The sequence below is a fragment of the Crocodylus porosus genome, unplaced genomic scaffold, assembly GCF_001723895.1.
Source record: "Crocodylus porosus isolate Cpor-Errol unplaced genomic scaffold, CroPor_comp1, whole genome shotgun sequence".
In the NCBI taxonomy this organism is placed as follows: domain Eukaryota; kingdom Metazoa; phylum Chordata; order Crocodylia; family Crocodylidae; genus Crocodylus; species Crocodylus porosus.
Genome location: NW_017728931.1, coordinates 85,125,387 through 85,150,378, shown reverse-complemented (window position 1 = coordinate 85,150,378; position 24,992 = coordinate 85,125,387). Strand labels below are relative to the sequence as shown.

The 24,992-nt window shown below is 42.9% G+C and overlaps 1 long non-coding RNA gene across 1 annotated transcript; it reads left to right on the top strand.

Moving 5' to 3' along the window:
- The first annotated feature begins 976 nt into the window (after positions 1–976).
- On the top strand, positions 977–22,982 carry LOC109316102. Its single transcript, XR_002102690.1, has 4 exons — positions 977–986; positions 6,193–6,202; positions 14,255–14,261; positions 22,911–22,982. It is a non-coding gene; the product is annotated as an uncharacterized LOC109316102 (long non-coding RNA).
- The last annotated feature ends 2,010 nt before the right edge of the window (positions 22,983–24,992 follow it).

The window sequence follows — 24,992 nt, the reverse complement described above, 5'->3', positions numbered from 1 at the left end:
ACATATATTTTTATAATTATTGTCCAGGAAGATAGGGTTAACGTGTTTAGCTGATTGGCACAATAATATCCTTTTTTCCCTCTCATTATATCTAGTATCACAAGCTATCTAACATGGCAGTTTAATCCTGTTCAGTTGCATGATGCCCAGCAGGAACACTGAGAAAAACATTCCAGCTTTCTCAAAAGCGTACTCCTGCGAGTGTAGTTTCCACAACAATAGAGTTCACAATTCTAAGGAAGGAAAGAGAAAAAGCAACACAATTGCAAAAATGTACTTCAGAAAAGCAGGATTTTTTAGGGAATAAAAGTTCATGAGAGCTGGTAGTTTCTAAAAGAAGCAGGATTAAAATTACAACAGCAAACTATCCCCATAGAGAGGAAAGACAGAAGTGTAGTAAGAGACCACTTTGACTGAATCAGAAGCTCTTTAATGACTTGAAAATCAAAAAGGAAATGTATAAAAATAGGAAACAATGACAACCTGCTAAGGAGGACTATTAAAAAGCAGCAAAGCACACAGGGACAAAATCAGAAAGGCCAAGGTAAAAATCAATTAGAGCTAGCAAGGGGCATAAAAAGCAATAAGGAAAGGTTTATAAACATATAAGACAAAGATGAAAGACAGAATAAGTCTGCTATGTTACAGGTAAGCAAGCAAAGAGAAGGCTGAAATCTTCAATGCCTTTTTTGCTTCAGTATTCAAACAGAAAGAATAACTCTGACCAGATGCCCATACTACTACTTGTAACAACAAGAGTATATGAACATGGACCAGAGTAGGAAAAGAACAGGTTAAATAATATTTTAACATAGACCTGATAATAGGTAACCTACAGTACTTAAGTAGCTAGCCAAGCAATATGATCCATTACCAATTATCTTTAAGAACTCACCGGGACAGATAAGGACCCAGAAAACTTTAAAAGGACAAACATATTACTCATTTTTAAAGAGAAAAAGAAGGACTTACAGAATTGTAGATCAGTCAGCCTAACTTTGATATAAAAAAAGATACTGGAACAATTCCAAAAGGAGCATTGACACACCCCAGTCAAAATCCTAAGTCTTGGCTGCAGCCAACAGCCCATACTTCTGAGGAAGGCAGAAACCCCTGGCACCCAACCCCTGGCATGTGTAGCAACAAACACAGGTAAAAATCTTCCTGGCCCCATATGGCAAGCAGAAAAACCCCAAAACTGAACACTTGCCACCCTGTTCCGCAACCTGGGGATAACAAACTGTAGAAACACCTTGAGGATAATAAGGTATTGGTAAACACCCAACAGAACAAATCATGTTGAAACCAATCTAATTTCCTTTGACAGAGTGCTTGCCTTTGCAGATAGGGGATAAACACTACATGTGAAAGCTCTTGAATTTAGCTAGGGTGTGAGGTTAACATATATTCATATGACATCCTCATGAATGAAGTAGGTCTAAATTATATCACCAGAAGGTGGGCATACAAATTGAAAAAAACGTATTTTAGGAGTGCACTGTCAAATTGGGATTACAGTAAGTGGGACTCATCAGGAATTTGTCTTGGGTGTGATATTACCCAATATTTTAATTGACACCTTGATTAATGGACCAGAGAGTATGGTTATAACATTGGCAAATGATACTAAACTGGGGAGGGGAAAGGGCACTTTTGCAAGCACTTTTGAGGGTATGCTTTATATTCAAATTGATCTTAATAAATTGAAGTTATGATCTGAGGCAAATCCAGGAAAGCCAGAAAAATTACACACACAGAATAAGACAGTTGGGCTACAGGGGACCCTAAAAGGTCATCTGTCCAACCCCTATCCAAACCATCTTATACAAGTGATTGTCACTCTATCCTTGCCCTAAAACTATACAATCCAACCTATCACAAACACTGAAAGCACCCTAACCTACCACAGATAAAGCAGCGGGACGAGGGCTATCTGTGTCCCACAGCTGCAAGTGTTGTCCAAGAAAGAGAGCAACATGCTCTGCTGCAGAGGAAAGGCAACCCATCCCTCACACCCCGTACAGTCAGTACAAATCTGACAAGAAGGTAAAATTCCCAAAAGAGACGATCAGTGTGACCCCAAGCACAGGGCCAAAAGACTCTAACCAAGAACCTCCAGGTTTCAATTCCAAAAGGAGCATTGACACACCCCAGTCAAAATCCTAAGTCTTGGCTGCAGCCAACAGCCCATACTTCTGAGGAAGGCAGAAACCCCTGGCACCCAACCCCTGGCATGTGTAGCAACAAACACAGGTAAAAATCTTCCTGGCCCCATATGGCAAGCAGAAAAACCCCAAAACTGAACACTTGCCACCCTGTTCCGCAACCTGGGGATAACAAACATGACTCCACATATCACATCCTCTAACTAGAACTCGCCTTTTCATACTCTCTACCTAAACTTATTCCAACTCCTTTAATCTCCTTAGAAAGAAAAATCTAGCATGTAGATACAAAATGGGAAATAAATGGTTGCAATACAGTAAAACAAGGTGTGGGAGCTCTAGTGGGCTCCAGTCTCAATATAAATCAACAATATGAGGTCGTTGCAAACATACAAATGTCATTGTGGAATTTCTGTACAGTTTTGTATGCATTACACAGAAGGTAATTAATTCTTCTCTACTTGGCAGTAAGCTTTAAGAAAGATATAGACAAATTGAATGGAGTCCAGAGGAGAACCACAAAAGTGATAGGAGGTTTACAAAAAGTTAACATATGAGGAAAAGCTGAGAGAACTGATTTTTTTTAATCTAAAAAGAGATGACTAGATAATACTTTACAAATATGCAAATGGTTGCTATAATGGGGACATTAATCAATTGCTCTCTAAGTACCCCATCATTTAATTTGCAGCTAAGAAGATTAAGGTTAGATATTAGGGAACAATATAATTATAAGGATAGTGAAGCAGTGGACAAGGTTGTTTAGATAGATTGTGATATGCCCACTACTGGAGTTTTCTATGAACAGGTTAGGGAAACAGATCCTTCCCGTCAGAAAGGGTCTAATATACTTTATCCTAGCCCAATGCAAGGAAAGGACTGGATCAGCGGTTCCCAAACTGGTACATGTACCCCTGGGCAAAACATCTCTGGGGGATACGTGGGAGAAATTGTGTAATGGCAGATTTAATTTTCATTATAATAATAATTGGCATTTAAAGGCTTAAAATATAAACCATGCTCGTAGGGGTATGTGAGCAGCTGGTAAATCTGGAAGGAGGTATGCAATAAGAAAAAGTTTGGGAACCTCTGCACTAGATGATCACTTGAGCCATATGTTATTACATTAGTATGATGCTGTAATTTTTTAAAGAAGAGAAAGAATTTTTAAAGAACATTTTTAAAGAAAGGAATCCTGATGTATATTCAGGAAAAATATCAGTTATATATAGCAATTTCCAAAACTTCTCTTTCCAACACAAGATTTCATGAGTTATATCCAAGATGATAATGAACAGAAGATACTATTTATGTCTTAGGTTGCTCCTGGTATGTAAGCCATTCCTCTGAAAGTTAATATTACAGTCTAACAACCTGTGTCATGCATAAAAGAGCACACCACTCTCTGAAGATATTAGTGGCACTGACCAACCAAATCCCATGAATCCAACATCTGGAACAGTAGTTGCTAGAATTATTTTTCTGTGATGTTTATACAGCAGCCATAAAAACATTCATAACCAACCATCAAAATATCAGCTTTGAGAACTAAGCTCATTATCAGGGATTCTGGTTTTCTGTGATAAAAAAAATCACAAATTCTCTGATTAAAAATGCAAATTCTCTGATAAAAATTCCAAAATCTGCAATTAAAATGAAGTGCCACTATATTGACAGATATCAACTGAACACAAAGTTTTATTGATATATTTACATTTTTAAAGTGGTTTGGAAGTCTATCAGTGCCTCAACTACTGTAATAAAATACATCTAAATACCTATAAATTCTGGTATTTGATTTTGGGGTTTTTATCATGAAAAATTGGAGCTCCCCCTGCCCCCTTAGCTCCTCAGGATGCAAGTCCAGGCACTTCACTCCCAAGCCACAGCCCCCTGGGCCCTGTGGTGCACCCTCCCCCCACCCACAATCTCCTAGCCTTGCTGGTACTCCTCAACCCCCACCCACAGCCCTGCTAGTGCCCCTCACTCCATACTCACAGCCCCCTGCCCCACCCAGTCCTGCTGGAGGGGGCCCCCAGCTGCCAGGGATATGGGGCCAGGGACCTGGGTCCATGTCCCCTTACCCCCTGCAGCAGTGCCTGAGCCCCAGCTGCCACCCGCAAGAGGTGGCAGATGCTGTGGCCTGATCAGGGAGCAGAGTACAGTGCTCAGCTCCCAGAGCATGAAACCCAGCTCCCTCACCTCCACAAGAGGCATGGCCAGAGCTGAGCCCACCAGGGGGGCCGAGGCAGGCTGCCTACAGCAGGCTGGGGCAAGAGGTGGCAGCTCCCTGCCACCACACACAATCCCAGGAGGACAAGGAGGCCATGTGCCCCTGAGATCTATGCACAGGGCAGAGGTGGGCTGCCAGCTGCAAGCTTAGGCTCCCTGCCCCGCTGCCTTCCCCCCAGGGCCTCCACAGCCTAGCTGGGTGGGACTCAGCATGGCAGAACACAGCAGGGTCTGGCAGAGAAGCTCCTTGCCACTGCTGGGAACCCCACACCACCATGGCAAGGGAGTAGCAGGTGCTGTGCCATGGCAGCACAGGATTCCCAGCATCAACAAGGAGATTCCCTGCCCAGCACTGCTTTGCTGTACCGTGCTGAGCCAGGTCCCACAGCCACTAGGATGTGGAGGCCCCAGGGGGAGGCAGCCTGCACCCACCCCATGCACAAATCTGGGGGGCACATATCCCCTCAACCCCCAGGAGTATGTGCAGCAGTGAGGATCCAGCCCCCTATGGTCCCATCCTGCTCCCCACCAGGGCCCTATGGCCATGCATTCTGTCCCTGGGGCCCAAGCACCACACAGCACCCAGATGGGCAGCAGCTGCAGCAGCAGCCTCAACCCCAGCCCTGCTCAACTCCCTCTCTCCCTCCCTCCCTATGAGAGCCTCAATCCCCCATCTCCCAACCCCACAGACTTACCTGCAGGAGCTGCTCTCCAGGCATGCACATGGTGCCCCCTGCCTGCCTGCCCTCCAGCTCCCCCCAGCCCCTTGCAGGCTGGAACTCTGCCAGCCTACAGACAGCTTTTTGCAAAACTGGAAAATCTGTGCATTTCTCCATTAAAATGAGAAATCCATGTTTTTCTTAGTTAAAAGGGAAAATCCATGGTTTTTCTGTTGTTCCATGGGAAACACAAAACCCAGATCCCTGCTTATTATTCACTAAGTGTTCTATTATACTTAAAATACAATAATTCCATCCTGGCTTGTGCCCTTATTGCCATGCTTGAGTCCTCAGCTTTCTTTTGAATCATTTAAATGGCTATCAGATTTTATGCTATGTAGACGATTCTAATTCAGCCTATGTTTTACCAACAGTGACATTTATGATTTTAAATTGTTCTGTTATTTTTAGTATTAAGACAAAAAACACAACACATTCAGAAAACCTTTCCAAAGAAAGAGTCAGGTCTAAACATTTTTTTCAGATAGAATGGTTTTGCTTCTAAGCTGCCTCCTGCTTCTTTGAAGCTACTTTGCCCACACAGCAGTCATGTAATACAAATTCTTTTGTAGCATAGAGGGAGAAACTCAGTATTACTGCTCTCCTTTGTGGAGCTAAAGCAAAATAAAGATCCTTAAAAGACTTGATCCTCATTTATTATTGACTTGCTGAGTAAGAGAAATTTCAGCTCCCAAAAGAATCATCTCTGAACATAGTCCAGTGAAAAGGAAAAATGCAGACAAACAAAAGCACCATAAGCAACTGGGTCAGGGATTTCTCATTTACTGAACTTGTTCTTCTCTCCAAAAACAGTTGTCAAGAAAATATTCACAATACTAGCCATGCCATACAGAATGCAGGTAACAGAAGAAATAGCCTGAAGATCTGTAGACCAGGGCTCAGTCAGAAGGCATGCAGAAGCTGGTAAGCTTAGGGGATTTAACTTCTCATCAGAGACTCTTAGGGTGCCTAAACATGTGCTTAGGGGAGGGGGGCACTTTAAATAAAGTAGGGATGAGATGAAATGCGAGGACGCTGAATACACATGACATGGAGGCTGCTGGAGCACAGTCCAGCAGACTCGCAGTTTGCTCTGATGTGTGCTAAACAGTACACACTGGAGCAGAGGTCTGTCCCTAGGGGCACCTATACACATGAGAGACCTCTCCTCCAATGCTTGCTAATTAACACATCAGAGCAGGCTCGATTAATCGAGTCTGCTGTGAGTCTACTGTAATGTGCTAATTTGCATGCTCCAGCAGCCCCTACATCACATGTATCCAGCATCTCCACATTTCAAAATTGTGGTAGGGTCACTTTAACTAAAGCTCATCAAACAAGCTTTCGTTAAAGCACCTCTGCCACCATTTCAAAGCATGGGACACTGAATACATGTGATACTGGGGGCACGTTAATTAGAGAGGCTCTCAGAGCTGCTCTAATTAAAGTGCCCACCCTCCACTCCAGAGCATGTATATAGATGCCCTAAGTGTAGCTCTATATTGCATAAGGGTAAAATGGCATTAGACATGAAAGTCAGAAGTAGTAGAATTGCTGTTGGTAAAGTTCCTGTGGTTGACATCTGTGCACTTTGATAAAATCCAAACCCACTGTAGACAAGAGCTTGCTTAAAGATGAACAGGGGAAGGCCTGTCCTCATACCTGGAGGTTCAGCAGTAATTCCAGGGTCACAGTGGACTACCAGGTAGCAGAGACACATGTATAGGGTTACAGAGGAGAGGAGGATTAAGAAAGAAAGGGTATATCTAAACATAAGCCTGATTGTGCAATTGTTACTGCACAGTCATTTGATACTTGATTTAGCAATGAGCTACTGTGTAGTAGCTCGTTGCTACTGCACAGTCTCAGTGGCATCACAGTTTGTGCCCGCCAATTCTATGTCACCATAGCTCATTGCTAAGGCAATGTGCCACCTCATGTAGATGCTCCCAAAGAGAAATGTAAAGAGGAGATTAGGTTAGAAATGCCAGGTAATAGATGGAACTTAAATGAAAGCAGAAATAAATAATATAGCTTTATTGGTCTGTTCTGTTTTTTGCAGAACTGATTAAACATCCATCATGATGAGTAGATTTACTAACATAGTAAATACTTTTTAAGCTGCCACTTGGACATTGGACAAGGTTGAATAGAAAGGGACATAGCCAGCAGGGTTCAAATTATGGGGGAGTTCAGGGGGGCTGAACCCCCTCATAAAAGATGAAAGCCCCCATAACCTTTCCACTAAAATGAGGCTGAAACTAAATCAGCTTGGGGAGCAAGAACAGTTCATAGATTCATAGATGTTACGATCAGAAGAGACCTCAGTAGGTCATCAAATCTGACATCCTGCCCAGGGCGGGTAAAAGCACTGGGGTCAGATGACCTCCAGCTAGTTGCTTGTCCGGTCTCCTCTCGAAGACCCCCAAGGTAGGGGAAAGCACCACCTCCCTTGGAAGCCCATTCCAGATTCTAGTAACCCTTACTGTGAAGAAGTTTTTTCTGATGTCCAACCTAAATCTACTCTCTGTCAATTTGTGGCCCTTGTTTCTAGTTACTCCAGGGAGTGCCCTAGTAAACAGAGCATTTCCTATCCTCTGCTGCCCTCCCCTGAGGAATTTATAGGCAGCTACAAGATTACCTCTCAGCCTTCCCTTGTGAAAGCTGAAGAGATCTAGGTCCCTCAGTCTCTCCTCATAGAGCCTTCCCTGAAGGCCTCTGACCATATGAGTGGCCCTCCTCTGAGCCCTCTTAAGCTTCTCTACATCCCTCTTGAAGTGTGGCACCCAAAACCTTACTCCAGCTGAGGCCTGACTGGTGCTACATAGAGGGGAAGCATCACTTCCCTGGTGATGCATGATAAAGTGTGCTTAACCTTGTTGATCACTTCATCACACTGATAACTCGTGTTCATCTTGGAGTCAATTATGACTCCAAGATCCCTTTCTTCTGCTGTGCTGCTGAAAAAGTTATCCCCCAGCCTGTAAGTGTGTTGGCAGTTCTTTTGGCAGCACTTTGTACTTGTCTTTGTTGAACAGCATCCTATTTCATTCTGCCCATTTTTTCCAACCTGTCTAGATCTGCCTGGATCTGTTCCCTACCCTCTGGTGTGTTAACTTTGCCCCATAATATGGTATCATCTGCACACTTGGAGAGGGTGCTCTCCATGCCCTCATCCAAGTCACTGATGAAGACATTGAATAGGACTGGTTCAAGGACCAAGACTTTTGGGTCTCCACTGCCCACATCCTTCCAAGTCAATATCGACCCATCCACCACCACTCTGTGTGTGTGACCCCTAAGCCAATTTGCCACTCACCTGACTGTAATTATCTACATCACAGCCTGTCAGTTTATTTATGAGAATGGAATGTGATACCATATTGGAGGTCTTCTTGAAGTATAGGTACATGACATCTACCTTGAATCCTGCATCTAAGCATTTTGTGACCTGGTCATAAAAAGAAACAAGGTTAGTCAGGGAGGATCTACCTGCAGTGAACCTGTGCTGATTTCCTTTCAGCATTATTTCACCTGCTGGGCTGCCATAAATGTGATCCTTAATGACTTTTTCCAGACTTTTCCCAAGGACAGAGGTGAGACTAACTGGCCTATAGTTACCTGGATCCTCCCTCCACCCCTTTATGAAAGTAGGGACCACATCGGCCCTTTTCCAGTCCTATGGGACCTGACTGAAGTGCCACAAGTGCTTGAAAATCACTCCCTTGAGGAATGACCACCCTTCCTGGACCCCCATTTCGCCAATGCTCTTGAGCTTTAATGTGTCACTAAATAATCTCCTGAGCACATTGAAGTTAGCCTTTCTGAAGTCTAGCACTTCAGCCCTGCTAGTTAGTTTACCTACCCTTCACCAGATAGTGAATTTAATAAATCGATGGTCATTATCCCCTAGGTTACCTTGTGCCTGCAAATTCCTCACCAGGTCATCCCCTGTAGCTAACACCAAGTCCAGCAAGGCATTTCCCTTAGTGGGATTGTATACCTCCCACTAGAGGTGTTAGATAGAGGTCCTTTATGCAGGCCAAGAACGTATGTGAGTGGTTAGACTTGGCTGACTGCTCCTCCCAGCAGATGTCAGGGTAGTTTAGGTCACCCATGACAACCATATCTCTCGATCGTACAGCCTCTGAGAGCTGTCTGGAGAATTCCACGTCTAGCTCATTCTCCTGGTCTGGTGGTCTATAGTAGATCCACACTACCAACTCCCTTTCCCTCCGACCCCTTTGTATCCTGACCCATAGTACCTTGGTTTGGCCCTCCTCTGATTTCCCCTTGATTATAGAGGATGTATATTGTTCCTTAACGTAGAGAGCAACACCCCACCACCTTTTTTCCCACTCTATCCCATCTGTACAACCTGTAACCCTCAATGCCTACTGCCCAATTGTAAGTAGGGTCCCACCGGGTTTCAGTAAGTCCAACCAGGTCGAAGTTGTTGCTTGCAAGCAGGAGTGCAAGTTTCTCCTGCTTGTTCCCCATGGTCCTATCATTAGTGTAGAGACATTTAAGCCCCCTGATGGGAGCCCTTTGTACCTCCCTGTCCTGATGTCTAGCAGGCTCCTTAGTGCTTACATGGACTGATCCAGTGCATAGCTCGTGGCTTACTGATCTTAGGTTCTCTTTATCCTCTGCTTCCCCATCCCCTGATGAATCTAATTTAAAGCCCTTCAGAGGAGATCAGCCAACCTCTAAGAGAACGGACTCTCACCTTTAGAAGAGAGATGAAGACTATCTCATCCCAGGATGTGTCACTCATGGATGTGAAGATCATGATTGTAGAAGCCAAAATCCGCAAACTCCAGAGCCACAGGTTGACTCCCCTGATGTTGATGGTGACCACTAACCAGAAGGATGGATGAGAAGACCACCTGTGCCCCCAACTTCCTAAGCCTGGCTCCCACAGCCCTGCAGTCACTCATGACGCAGTCCTGGCTGCATCATTCATGCCCACATGGATGAGGGCAATGAGATAGTAATTGGAGGCCCAGATGAGGTTGGGAATTCTTGCTGTGATATCCCAGATCCTGGCTCCAGGTAAGCAGCAAACCTCCTGTGCCATGGGATTCAGTCGACAGAAGGCCCCTCCATGCCTTTTAGGAGGGAGTTGCCTACCACAATGACCTGTCATCCCTTCTTCCAGCTGCTCAGTTGTCATTCAGCCTGCCTGGTGTTTGTTGCAGACATGTCTTCCCCCATGGCTTCCTCTGCTGCATCATCCTCTAGTGCTGCCAGCGGTTCATATCTCTTCCCCAGTTGCACTGAGGAAGCAGTCACAGCCACACACTGCCTAGATCTGGAGGTGACCATCCTCTATTCAGTTGGCCTGGGACTCTCCCATGATGTTTCTATGCCAGGTGTCTGGTCCTGCACAGAATGAAAGTATCCATCAATCTCATCCTCTGCAGCTCCATTTTGTGAAACTGCATTGCTCCACTTTCTTAGTGTAAAAATCAAATGGGAGCAATAAAATGGCATTTAAAATTCTTAACTACTGCTTGAAGCCACTGTCAGGACCCTAAAAGTAGGAGATTCTGAACTTTATACAGCATTGAAGATACCCCACTGTGGAAAGCTTGCCAGGTATTAGCTAATTTAGGCACACTACACGTGCTGGCCCTTCCAAGAATGTGATCTGCAATTGAAGAGAAGCCACTACAAGAAAGAAATGTGGACAGTGGGGATGCATGGGAACAGTAATAGAAACAGACATTTTGAACAATAGGAGAGGGAAAAGATGTGAAGTCCATTTTATCAGTAACTTTTTTCTCTACACTAAGCTTTTCTGTGTTTTTCTAATTAATGTCATATAGACATACTAAGGGAAGCCTTTTTGAAAACTTTGCATTTCTGAATACTCAGGTGCATTCACAAATTCAGCCAAATGAGCAGGCAGCCTATGGGAAGGTTCAAAACATTCATAGAAGTGAATGCCATCTTCCAGCTGGCCATTATTTTGAGTCTGAATAGATGCATGGCATAGTTTTAGCTGAAAATTCTGGAAGATCGATTCAGGCTCAACATTAGGAAAATCTTCTTCACAGTCAGCGTGTCCAGACTGTGGAATAAGCTCCCTCCAGAAGTGGTGCTATCACCTACCCTGGAAAACTTCAAGAGGAGACTAGATGGTCACCTTGCTGGGGTCACCTGACCCCCAGTTACCTTTCCTGCTTGGTGCAGGAGGCTGGACCTAATGATCTTCCAAGGTCCCTTCCGGCCTTGCAATCTATGAATCTACTATGAATCTATGAAATTTGAGATCTCTCCAAAAAGTTCAGTGAGTATGAACCTAAAATGAAGTGCTGTGAGGTGAGGTTTATGTTATGCTGTTATTACATATTGTCACAATGTAAATGTGATCCCAGCATAACTGGAGTCCAAGATAGACTGTAGCTGCCTTTTGCCAGGACAGGCTGGAGCTTATGACCCAGGTGTTGCTGTATGCCAGAAGTCTCTGTCCCTCCCCACCTCCAAGGGGCTGTTGCCATATTCCCAGCCCCTCTGCAGCAAGGGGCAGCTCCAACCTGTTCCCAGAGACCCCTCTCCTCCAACCCATCCTCTTTTTACAGGCTCTTGAAGTACTTAGTCTTCAAGATTACCTTTTTAATATATTTCTACAAAGAATATTTTTTTTTCTCATGATGTTGTTCCAACAAAACCTGGACCTCTGGGTTCTTAGGACAGCTAGGTCTATTTTCCACCTTTCAAGCACCATAAAGTGAAGGTAAATTGGCCAAAGGTATCTGGTGAAGAGTTTCCCTCATGCAAAGAATCTCTTTTCTGACACAAATCTAGTGATGGATAACACCTCTTGCACTAACATCCCCCATTGCCCAGAGTACAGAATGAAGAGATGTTTTGGAGACGGGGCGTCCATGGTGCAAAATCACTGATGAGCATAAATTAGATATGCTCCTCAGATGCTGTAAATTAAACCAGCACTAGGAAGCATGGCAGAAAGAGGTGCAAGCTTCCTTTTGTTGCACCAGAGTGAAAGTCTAATGTAGGTGAAAATCAAACCGTGATTTTTGGGTTTCATAGCTCTGGCTCACATCCAGCAGGTTCAGACTAGTTCAGCTTTTTTATTTTCAAGCATGCTTGGATTCTTTATCTAAATATATGCAAACATGTGAAGAAAATCTATGTGGCTTTCTCCTTTCAGGGAAAAAAAATAGAATCAATTTAAATTATCACTAGCAAAATTATGTCTTTCATAAGTATTGCCATAGTGTAAGTATTGACAAGAAATGAGGAAAATTGTATTATATACAAGGTTCTGTTTTTCATTCAGATGAGAAACAGCTGCCCTTTAAAGCCAGCTGTTCATAGCAGAGAGGAAAAAATCTCACCCTCTGCTGCACTGCTGCACAGGCAAAGGCCAGTGGGATACTGAAATGTCATGCTTTCTCTGTGAGGACACAAAGTACTTGAAAAACAAAGAGATGAAATGTAACTAAATGTTGCGGTTTTTTATATTTTCTAAAGTTGTATACAAATGGGGTTTTTTTCCTTTCAATTTAAATTACAGTCATGCTAATTAAGAGATATGAAAGGGTTGACTAAGCAATTGTTAATGATCAGCCCATGAGCTGAGGAAAGAGAACTACACCACCTTGCTTGGAAGGACATACAAAAGTTGCATAGATCACCTTTCTTGCATCCATTGTTTCTCAATCTCAGGAATGAAAGCTACAGTGGTACACATACAACTTTCACCTTGCTTTTTAGTTGATTACAAATTCATGAAATCCATCCACCTATAAAATAAAAATGTGTTAATCAAGAATACATTTAGTAAAAGTGTGCCAAAGACATACATTAAACATTGGCACATCAAGATGGAGATAACTGTAGGTATCATGACATCTGTCTATTGCATAACTGTAATACTAGTCAATATCTATGAGTCTACCATGTGCCTGTATTCTGTAATATATTCTAGACCTTCTACAGTAACCTCCCAATCAGACTCTTCTGCGTGTTTTTTTTAAATCCTGTCAAATTAAACAATTTCACAGTTTCCTTGAGGCTAATCTTTTTCTCTGGCTAATCTTGAATTTATATTAAATGTGAATGGATCAAATAATGGCATGTATTCCATTTGTTGCTCAAATGTGATAATTGTTAATACCTTTGCACTGTATTTTCCATTAACATGTATTAGATTACATCAGTTCACTTCATCTCAGGGACTACAGAGATTAACCATTGCTGGGACAATTGTGCCTTAATTGGGCTCTCTTAGAAGCCTCATTTCTTATGCTTTCATGAAGGAAACAGAGTGATTTGCAGTCATGATGTAACAAAAGAGTAATTCTCCTTTATCATGCTGAACATTTTAAAGGAGACAATAATTTTTTCTTTCTTACTAATTAACAGTAAATCTCCTTTAATGCATTCTAGTAACACGGTTGATTACTGACAGCACTGGAGTCTGAAATTCTCTATTTATCTACAGAGGAGATGCAACATGCTTACTGGAAGTGGCGTGCACAGTGTTCTCTCTGCCTATTCCATTCTTGGTCTATCTGCTAATATAAGTCATTAGCAATCATTATGTATTATAGATATCTGCCTATATTACAATAAGCTAATTAGATTAAGTGACCAGGTTTGCATGAGCCAACAACAGCCATTAAATGACAGCAATTCTAAACCAAAATGTGAACCAATCATCAAGAAGTGAACTGTTCCATATGCTATTAATAAATTCCTGAACAACCGAGATATATTCAATTGTCTAAGTGTTAGAACTATTATACTCTTTTTTTTCTCCATGAAAGAATATATCCTTACTGCAAGCTATCCATGATCTGTGAATATGGTCTGTGAAGCAGGAAAACTTGCTTTTCTCCTATCCATAATTTTCTCTAAAATGTGCTAAGCCCTAAATACCTGTGTGATGCACTAGAATTTTTGGAGCATATCTCAGCTTCCATAATGCCACACAGAGTGGAGTCTTTTTAGGAACTGGTCTGTCGTGCATGTAACAACTCATTATGTAATAATTCATCTTTCCTTACCAGCCTTAAGGAAGAAAGTTATTTTAGCTCCACTATCACAGGCAGCTTTGAAAACCCACCTCACTGGTCAGTTTTGTGCATTAGTGGTTATGCTAAGAACCATGGTTCTCTTGGGATGACCATCATCCAAATGATTGTGGTATGAGCAGTCATTCAGCGAGATGCCAGGACAGCTATCAGGCATTATGAAAAGGCACAAGGGTGCTGGATGTGGAAGACATAATGGAAATATGGGAAGACAGATGTGGAAGACAATGGAGACTGTGGTTGCTGCTCTACACAGCAGTGACTCTAGAACTTTTACATATGGAATAAAACCTTTATGGAATCTGCCTGTCCTCTTCCCATGACTTAAGACACTGGGGGAGCCAACCTCTTGGAGAAGAGTGCCATGAATTAACCCTGCACCCTCCCAAAGCGCCATTCCGATCTCCTTTCTCTGCCTGATCTGCTGCTCTGATTTCTGCTTCCTGCCCTATCTGCCACTGTGCTGCACATCTTCTCCCCAAGGTGTTTCCTACCACACACAGAAGCTGCCCATGCTACTTGCGTTACTCATACCACAGGTAAGCCACCTCTGCTTAGGAATCCATGCCTAGGCATCATGAAGCCACTGAGATAATACATTTTCCAGAGCTGCACCATTTGAAAGGCTGAAGGCAAGATGGTGACACCTCCAAGACTGCCATGGTTCATGAGTATGATTGTGGCTTGTAACCTGTGTATGTATGCAAAGTTACAGAAAAAGATGTTAATGACATGTGCTCCGGATGCCAGTCATTTTCTTAGACTATTTGTACAATCAAAAAGCTTCCTCAAAATGATATGGAGTTAGGATTAAGGGAAGCAAGGAAGATTAAGGATACAATATATGTTCACACTCATGCACCGCATGGAGATTTACATGATTACTAAAGCACTGGTCTGTGAAATACCATGGAATATGCTGCAATGATATGTTACAGGAGTTTAAAGTTTTTAAAGCTTTTTGCTTTATTTTAAACTCCTGAGTTAGGGAGCTACTAATCTATATGGGGTATATTATGGCTGATTAATTTTATGGATTGCATTGGTTAAGGGTAGATTTCTTTGCCAAAGAAAATATCAATTTAATTGTAAGTCTCTGTGCTCTCTTGTCTGGGCACATGGGGTGCTATTTAATTGGCTTGTGTAGATTGCTTGCTGGTTTTTAATACTTTAATAAAATCTTTTGTAGCAGCTAGGGCTTCCCATTCCCTTACAATTAACTGGATGACAACAAATGCTTAACTCAAACACAAAACTTTATTAAACTTGCAAATATATGCAAGGAAAAGTTCCAGAACTGTGCTGCCAGACTTGCTGGCTGCCAGCAAGGAGTAACTGTTCATTTTTTTAACTATTCAGCAATGTATGGTCAGAAAAACTAAAATGCAAATGGTGGTGACACCTACAGTGGCATTTTGGTTTTCCTTACACCTCTTATATATGGTAGTACCTGTGGCATGGTACTGTAACAGGGGTCAAATGAATAGAGATTATTTGACCCTGTAGTTGCCTGAGTTGGCTATATTCCAGAGACCTACAAACAATTCCAAATCCGAGGTAGCCTTAACATTATGAGAGTGTATTGGAGCAGGAGCTTAACAAGTTCTTTGTGCCTGATAAATAAGGGTGAGTGCTTATGGGTAAGCTTGAATTACCTTAGCCACGTGCATTTGTTTCTTTTCTGGAAATTGTACAAGGGCTTGGCTCTGTACAGGTTTCACCATAGGAACCTGACACCTTATTGTGCCTGGTGTGGCTTTGCCCAGGGCCCAGTGGCTGCTCAGAAGCCTGCACAATCATGCATTTGCATGTGGATTTAATGGGTGTTACAAACAACTGAGTACTACTCTGAACAGGCACTCAATGAGTTCTCAGCCCACTCTCTTTCCATCGTGCCCTGTTTCATTAATCTGTCCCATTTTTGTGCTTCCATTCCTCCCAGGCCTTTAATAATGTCCTGAATTCAGCGCTCAGCTTTTGTATCTTTGCATTGATGTCATGTATGTGCTGCCTTTTTTTTGGCCCTCTGTAGCCATTCCCACATGTTCAAGTTCATGAGTAAGATGGCTGGCCCTTCAAATCCAGGAGCCTGCAAGGGAAAAGAAAGAGAACTATATTCATTAATGTTTTAGGAATGCCAGAAAGGAATTCCTCCCCAGATTATGACTTCATTACAAGGTCACATGTTTCACAGTTTGCCATTCTCTCTCACTTGTAAGCTTGCCTGTCCAGAGGTTGCAGGTGAAAATTCAGCAAGATAACAGATTACAGTATGGAAAATCTTTTAAAAATAAATGTTAATATTTTCAGTAGCTAAAAATAGACATCACATTGCCTGTCTATGACAATGTCAGAAAGAAATTCACAGTGGAACTCCCTTCCCAGCCTAAGTTCCCTGACCTTTTCAGGATGAGCAACTCATTGATGTCCTACGCATTGTGAAGGACACTAAGTGGGAAAAAGTGGTATAAGGCTAGAGCAGGAATTTCATCAATCTCTGTAAGATGAACTTTACAAGCTTAGTGACAGCACGGCATATTGCTCAGTGGGAGGATGTCCTCAGTTAGAAGTGGACCAAGGATTACTCTTATGATTTAATATAACCAACTGGAATTCCTGATGACACATTGCAAAAAGACATCTTTTTGCAAGCATCACATCCCAGGAGTGGAAAGAGTTGGAGAACATTAGTAATCTGCTGAGGTAAACACTGTTTGATTGATACTGCAGACCTGACCTCCTCTGTTGCCCACTAAGAAAAGCCATGGGAGAGAGGCCAAAAAAACCAAATGATTCAGACAGTGCTGTATCTCTACAGAACAAGTGAATCATCAGAAAAATCTTTGCCAAAGAACACCTATGTTCCTTCCCAGGACATTTTCCATGGGAAGTTAATTGCAAGGACATGGCTAATTTTTGGTAACTTTTAACATTGACAAATACTAATGGGGCATTACAGCTGACAAGCAAAGTCACTACTTCATTTTTAAGAAGTCCTACTTGCCAAGACTTCATTTTATATGTATTTTTAAGCTAGGAATGATATATATTTTTAAATTATAACATACATTCCAGCAGGGGTATCAGGCTCACCCTATGCCTTGGGCCAAATCACAACCATGGGGCTTCTTGTAGGCCAGACCCATGGGGCAAGTGCTGGAGACAGCAGCAGAGGTGGTGGAGCCAGCAGCCATGGACCAAGTGGCCACTTGCTGCAGTAGAAGCAGCACAAGCAGCAAGGGCGGCAGGCCAAGCAACTGTAGGGTGAGCAGGGCTATGTCAGCACAGCCATCTCTCACCTGCATGCCACTGACCCTATGTATAACAGGGTCCCAGATTCCATAGTAGGCCTCATCCCTACTAGCCCCATCCCCAAATTCCTTGGTGCTTGCTCCACCAGTATCCTGGCAGGCCAGATGAACTGGCTCCAGGGGCCAGATCATCTCTTAGACCATATGTTTGACACCCTGACTTTACAAAAAGACATCTTTGATCTCATATAACAAGTTTCTGAGTGGTATGTCAGGATGCAACGATAATTAAAATCAATAATGCAATACTTTGAAAAATATTACCACTTGTCTTCTGCATTTCTTTTTTTACCCACTTTGAAGCAATCTTGGACTGCATGTACAGGAGGGGAATCAAGAGTTGGAGGGAGGGAGAGCAAACTGTTACATAAACCTCTTTGATGGTTTCTAGCGTTGACCAAAATTGGTTACATCCAAAAGGAATCCAAAATCCTCCTTCACTTTAAATATATTAACCATCTATCAGGAAATTCCTCCATTTCTGCAACAAGACTACCCTCAAAATAATAAAAAAGTATAGTATGCAGCACTTACTGAGCTAAAACTGCAGTTCTTCTGCTTCCACCTCTTCAGGTACATCCACAAGTTCACTCCTTTATGGCCATCAGAGAATTCTCTTGGGTTGTCCACTGGAAGACCTTGCTCAGCAGAGTTCCTCAGGGTACTGTACATTTGCTCTTGGCTGAAGTGCCATGACCACAATTGCACCCTGGGATCCTGCAGAAGCAGCTCTTTTCCTCCTCCTCTCTGTAAAGAACACCTCCCCTTCAAAAGAAAAGGTCATGGAAGGTGGTGGGTTCTGTGCTCAAAACACAGACAAGTGCTCCATCAAGCTTTTCATGACAAGGACCTGATACATGGACTCTAGCAGGTGGGTCCTTTATCTTTTGGTAGACCTGTTTGACGTACTTGTTCTGCTGCTGGCACTGTAATGCTCAGCTGACCACACTGGCTTGAGATGGCATTTCAGCGCCAGACACTGCCTTACTGCAGCTGAAATAGTGGTGCTTGGAGTATTCCTTCCAGATAGTCAACAAAATTTGTGTGCGCTCCTCCAGCCGCACATTAGAAGCACATAATAACTTTGGCAGAACAGGATTTACCTGGCAGTGAAGATTGGAACCAGCCTTGAAGGAAAATGAGGAATGAAATGCTTAACAGGATGATAGAAAACTGATTCCCAGCTTCCAGGGAGTAGAGGGCAAAAGATCTGGAAGAAACAAGAACAAACAGTTCTGGAAATTCCACTGGAAAATTGTCTGTATTCATACTCTGTAGTAAACTGTTAGATGTACTGGAACCAAACTGCAGCTTACCTGGCAAAGAGGTAAATAGCAGCCGAGGTAGTTAAAGAACTAAAATATGAGCAGATGCTGCAGGTTCAAGTTATACTCAGTCCCAGGAACGGTGTCAGATATGTAAATATGCCCTAAAAGCTCAAGCATCAAATATAAATTCTTCTTGAAGCCATTGTCATAAGTTCATCTTTTCATGAATAATCCAGCAAGTGTATTCTGATAAAAGGTAAGATGGCATCTAAATAACGTGCTTAATCATCAGTTTATCAGAATATGAAATGTTCCAGATGCACAGGCAGCATGCCATGTACTGGCTACTGGGTGCATTTGCATGACTGCACTCGAGTGAATGGAATAGCAGGCCTAGTCACCTTTCCCTCTAATGACTGACCGCTAGAGAATAAATCAAACATGACTACAGAGATCCTCCTGGTTTTTCTCAAAGCATCAAGGGCTTATGTTTTTGGAGCTGAAAAAACTATGCTTAATTTTGTTCAAACTGAGAGGTCTATGCAATCTGTTGGTGAAAGGATTCTTGTAAAACCCATGATCCCTACATTACAAAGAGGGCAGCATTTATCACAGCAGAAGGACAAACCCAATCTATATTTTTAAGAACTCAGTGCTTAAATATTCAATGGTTTGAAATTATGCTTTTCACAGTACTATGTAGAAATAAATGTTTTGAGCAGCATTAGCTTCTGCACCTATTTCCCACTGAAATCAGCATGGCTGGGGTAACATGTTATGTAAAACGCCTACCAGGCAGCTTCCTATCCCCAGCATGATCCTTTCTGATCTGATAGCCATTTTCTCACTTCCCATATTCCAGCCTTACTAGAATTGCCTTTCTCTGTATGTAACTGAAGAATATCCAATGCAAATACAGAGTTAAATAGAGAGTTAAATACTGAGGGTAAAACCCTAGCCCCAGTGATCTTAATGGCAACATCAACTGATACAAGATTTGAGCCTGATGGAGGAGTATCTGCATGAGCAAATGTAATCAAATAGTTCTCATTTTCAAGATATTTTCATCACTTTGTACAATATTGGGAGGTCAACAAAGGACATTCAGCCATCAAAAATCTCACTTCAAATAGATCCCTCTTTTTCTTTAATAATTTAGGGTCTGAGTATTATGGGATGCTTTCATATGTGCTTGGGGGGGGGGTGCAAGGGAGGGGTGCTTAACTGCTGTACTTAAAGTGCCCATAGCATCTCATGTATTCAGCGTCCCATGCTTCAAAATGGCAGCAGTGGTGCTTTAACTAAAGCTCGTTTGATAAGCTTTAGTTAAAGCATCCCTGCTGTCATTTTGAAGGGCAGGGGTGCTGAATATACAAGAAGCTAATTAGGACACACCAGCAGATTCAATTAATCTGCTCCAATGTGCTGTAATTACAGCACATTGGAGCAGCGTTCCCACTTGTGCATAGGCACCCATGTATATTAAGGGCATTTACATTGTCCTGGTAGACATCTGGGGCCTTACATTAGGCAGAAATTGTAAATACATTTTCTCTGATAACCTTTATACAGAGAACATTACATAAATATGCATCAAGCTCTAGTTCCATGGCTCAGCTCAATGGTGTAACAAGGTCAGCGTGCCCAGGGCACCAACTTGAAGAAGGGAGGAGAGCAGAAAAAAACTGCTTCCACCGCAACTGCATTGTAACACTGGCAGTCACTGGTTGCTTTTGGGATGCTTTTTACACGTGCTGTACACTACAGACTTCAGGCGAGTGCACAGATATCTGGAACTAACTTTGAGTCCAGGTATTGCAGCAGCATAAATCTCCATGCAGACTAATTTTGGTTGAGACTATTCTTTTTTTCTCGAAAGGCAGCTTTTATATCTCTGGATTGCACCTGCATCTGCAGCGTACAGTTCCCCAGTGTGTGCACAGATTAGCACTCTCTGCAACAATGCATGTCTTGCCCAAGTCTTTGGCTCACATTCTGAAAGTATACTTAAGTATGCACAGAGCATTTTAAACCTGCAAGGACCAATAATTCAAATCAACTCATCTATGCACTTAGTGCTTGATCCACAGCCCACTGAAGACAATGGGAAGTCTGCCATTGATTTCAATGGGCTTTGGATCAGACACATAAAGATTTATGCAGATAATTCATGCAGATAAGTCCCATTAATGCTAATGAGAGTCATGCACATAAATCACCTAAGCAGTGATGGGAAGAAAGCCTTTTTCTATTTCAGATTTTTTTTTATAAAGCTAAGCCTCATCTGTACCATTTTACAGTCTACAGTTCTTATAGTTTTAAGGACAGAAAAGATTTGTCAATAGCAAGCCTGTGTTTTCCACAACTACACAAAGGTAAACCTTTCTGTGTATACAAAGAAAATAGAATGTATTTAATCTCACTGCCATGCAATCGTTATATTTTAACATGGTAATGAGGAGGCTCAGAACTATGTTTTCAAAGTCTCAAATTAATAAGGCAACAATGTACAATTTGCTGCACTTGCATAGACATCAACATTACAAGAAGTGTTTTTCTCCTCACATCACTTTAGGAATATGAACTATAATTATCTTTCATTTACATTTTTACTTAGGAAAAGTATCTTTCTTTTTTGTGTTGTTCAACCCCGCAAATAAGTATGGATCAAATTCTCATCCCTATATCATTTTGCTTTACATAGTCTTATCATCACAAAGCAACCACCCAGATACCAGGAAGGCATAGCTAAGGATTGAGGGAAATCTTGGGGTGGTATGAAGCTATTAGAATAAATCCTAGTTTCCTTGCTCTCTGTCTCCATTTTCAAATAGTAATCGGGTTGTGGGCAGGACAAATGACATTGGACCACAAAGTTCCCCACTGATCCTGAACTACCAAGGCAGTCCGTAAGGCATTTCTGCTGCTACTATCATTTGAATCAAACCTGGTAAATATTATGTGGCTTATTTTTCTTCACAGAATTATTTGGAAATGAAATCTTTCAATATTTTTCAGCTCTCTCTATATCTGTTCTTTCAAAATGCAGCTTACATTTTTATAAGTCTAAATTAACTCTTAAAGTAGATGGCATATAGAACAGCAGTTGCAAGTGTTTTTAATAATTCTATTTTACTTGTTACTACATATTGACACATCTGCAGTGCTACCTCTGTTTCTCTTCATTTTTTAAATGTGATACGTGGATTTCAATAGCATTTCAGAGGTCATGCATTTCAGTAATTACTGGGGGTCAAGATCCAGAGCTGAAAAAAAATCAAGCAAAATGAGTCATTATTAATGAAAGCGTGATGTTAGAAAGCTTCTTTAGATTTCAAGATTGGACTCCGCCAGGTTTAGTCTTCCTTAACTCCTTAATGCAACACATTATTTATATGCCCACTCTCTTAGGTCTCTCTCTTTGGAAATGTTGCCACTGAAATAGCAAAGTGCATGCTTTCCATCATTCTAATAGTTAAATGATGGCAATGCTATGTAATTGAAACAGCAGGAAAGGTCACCTTGACAATCCTCTGACTAGTAACAAGTTGCTTAAGGCACCACAGGTTTTCATTGTGAATGAGCTGACTGAGTTTACACCTGTTCAAGATATTTAAATAATCAGAAAGGTGTGACACCAAGTGAAAAAAAGCCTTTTTGGAGCTATTGCAGACAATCAGATGCAATAAATATAGACCTGCTTTTAAAAGCAGATATTTTTACCAACTAGATTGACAGCATGGGGGCAGAGTATCCCTAAGAATTTACTAAATCCTTTGCAAAAGATGACTGCGAGCAGGAAGAGCGAAAAGTAAACCTGTGCAGAGGTCTGTTACAGGATTCTGTGCCATTCAGGTCACATTTGAAAGCCCTGCTTTATGGGACATGTGGGATTGAAGTGGTATAGTCTGGCACTGCTAATTGGGGTAAATTTCGATACATGAACTGAGATTCCTTCTATGTGTAGTCTTTTCTGGAAAGACTGAGGGCTTGGGCCCACAAGTCATAGGAGGAACTTTATCATTCATCAGCGGGTACATAGTAACTACCTGTGAGCATTTCTTTTTTACTGAGGTCTAAGCCAGGGGTTCCCAATCCCCGGGCCACAAAAGGCTGGCTGCTGGGCCACAGAATGGTTGGGGGCCAGACCAGAGGTGACTGTGGACCAGCAAACCGCAGGCTGGAAGTGACCGGCATACTGTGGATCGGCAACCAACCCTTTTTTATACTGAGTATAAAAAAAGGGTTGGCTGCCTGCCCGCAGTATGCCAGTCACTGCTGGTCCACAGTTTGACAGTCCATAGTCACTTCCGGTCCGTGGTTTGCCGGTCCTCAACATAAAAGGTTAGGAACCCCTGCTCTAAGTTACTACAGCATGGGTGAGCAAAATGGTCAATCTGGCTGGCTGCCAGACTCCATTTCCCTGCAGCCCCTGCCCAGTGGCTGAGGCCATCTCCATGGAGACCCCAGCTGCAGCTGTGCTGTGAAAGCTCAAGGCTGGGGTTGCCATGGAAACCAGCACCAGCCACACTGGCAGGGCACAGGACAGGGACAGGACAGGGAGCTACTCTGGAGCTGCTAGGATCTTGCAATGCGGGCAGCGTGCTCCAGAGCCATGGCAGAACCATGATCTGCTGCCTGCACGCTCTGGGCAGGGGCATGTAGGCAGTGGATCATGGCTCTGCCCCTGCTCAAGACCAGGCTGTCACCACTGCAAGAAGCCCAGGCACAACTGCAATCCCCTGCCTGCGCCTCACTGACGCACGTGTGCAGGCTAGATTATGGCTCTGCCATGGCTCTGGAGCCGGCGGGCCCCATTGCAAGATCCCAGTGGCTCTGGGACAGCCCCCAGCGGCTCTGGGACAGCCCCCAGCCCTGCTCTGCCACACACCCTGCCAGAGCAGCTGGGGCTCGTCTCCATGTCAACCCTAACCTTGAGCTTTCACAGCAAAGCTGCAGCTGGGGTCTCCATGGAGACCGGCCACAACCATATGTAGGGGCAGCTGGGAAATGGAATCCACTGCTGACCGGGTCCAGCCTGTGGGCCAGACTTTGCCCATCCCTGTACTAGACAGTAAGAGCATGTCATGAAAAGAAGTAAAGCCCCACTCTCCTTTGCTTTTCAGAAACTCACACTATGCTCATGCCATCAGTCACTGATTGCAGCTTGTATGCTGCTCTCAAGGAGTTGGAGCCTGGAATCATCCTGATATTGTATAGCTGTACATCTCATCCACACAACTAAAAATCTGGTTAAAATGTTGTTTGTGAAAGAAACTCAGAGTTTTTGGACACCTCTGTATTTCATAGATTTTTAGGGTCAGAATGGACCTCAATAGATCATCAAGTCCAACCCCCTGCCCTGGGAAGGAAAGAGTGCTGGGGTCAGATGAACCCAGACAGGTACTTTTCCAGTCTCCTCTTAAAGACCTTCAGGGTAGGAGAGAGCATAACCTCCCTTGGAATCCCATTCCAGGTTCTGGTAACCCCTACCATGAAGAATTTCGTCCTGACGTCCAATCTAAATCTGCTTTCTGTCAGTTTGTGGCCATTGTTACCAGTTACCCCAAGGGGTGCCCTGGTAAACAGAGTGTCTCCTATTTCTTGCTGCCCTTCCTACCCTCTCCCCACCAGTTAATTTGTAGATGGTCACAAGATCACTTCTCAGCCTTCTTTTGCAAAGGCTGAAGAGATCCATGTCCCTCAGTCTCTCCTTATAAGGTCTCATAGGGCCTAACCTGCAGACCTCTAACCATACAAATAGCCCTCCTCTGGACCCTGTCAAGGTTATACACTTCCTTCTTGAAGTGCGGCACCCAAAACTGGATGCAGTACTCCAACTACAGCCTTACCAATGCTGCATACACAGAAAGTATCACCTCCTTAGACCTGTTTGTGTTGCACCTGCTAATGCATGATAGAGTGCAGTTACCTTTACTTGTCACTTCATTATCACATTGATTATTCTTGTTCATCTTGGAGTCTACTATGACTCCAAGATCCCTTTCTAACACTGTGCTACTTAGAGGGTTATCTCCCAATCTGTATGTGTACTGGTGATTATTTCTCCCTAGGTGCAACTGTTTGCACTTACCTTTATTAAACTGCATCCTGTTCTGTTCTGCCCACTTTTCCAACCTGTCCAAATCCACCAAACCATTCCCTGCCCACCCATGTGTTTACTTTGCCCCATGATTTGGTGTTGTTCCCAAATTTGGACAGAGTGGTC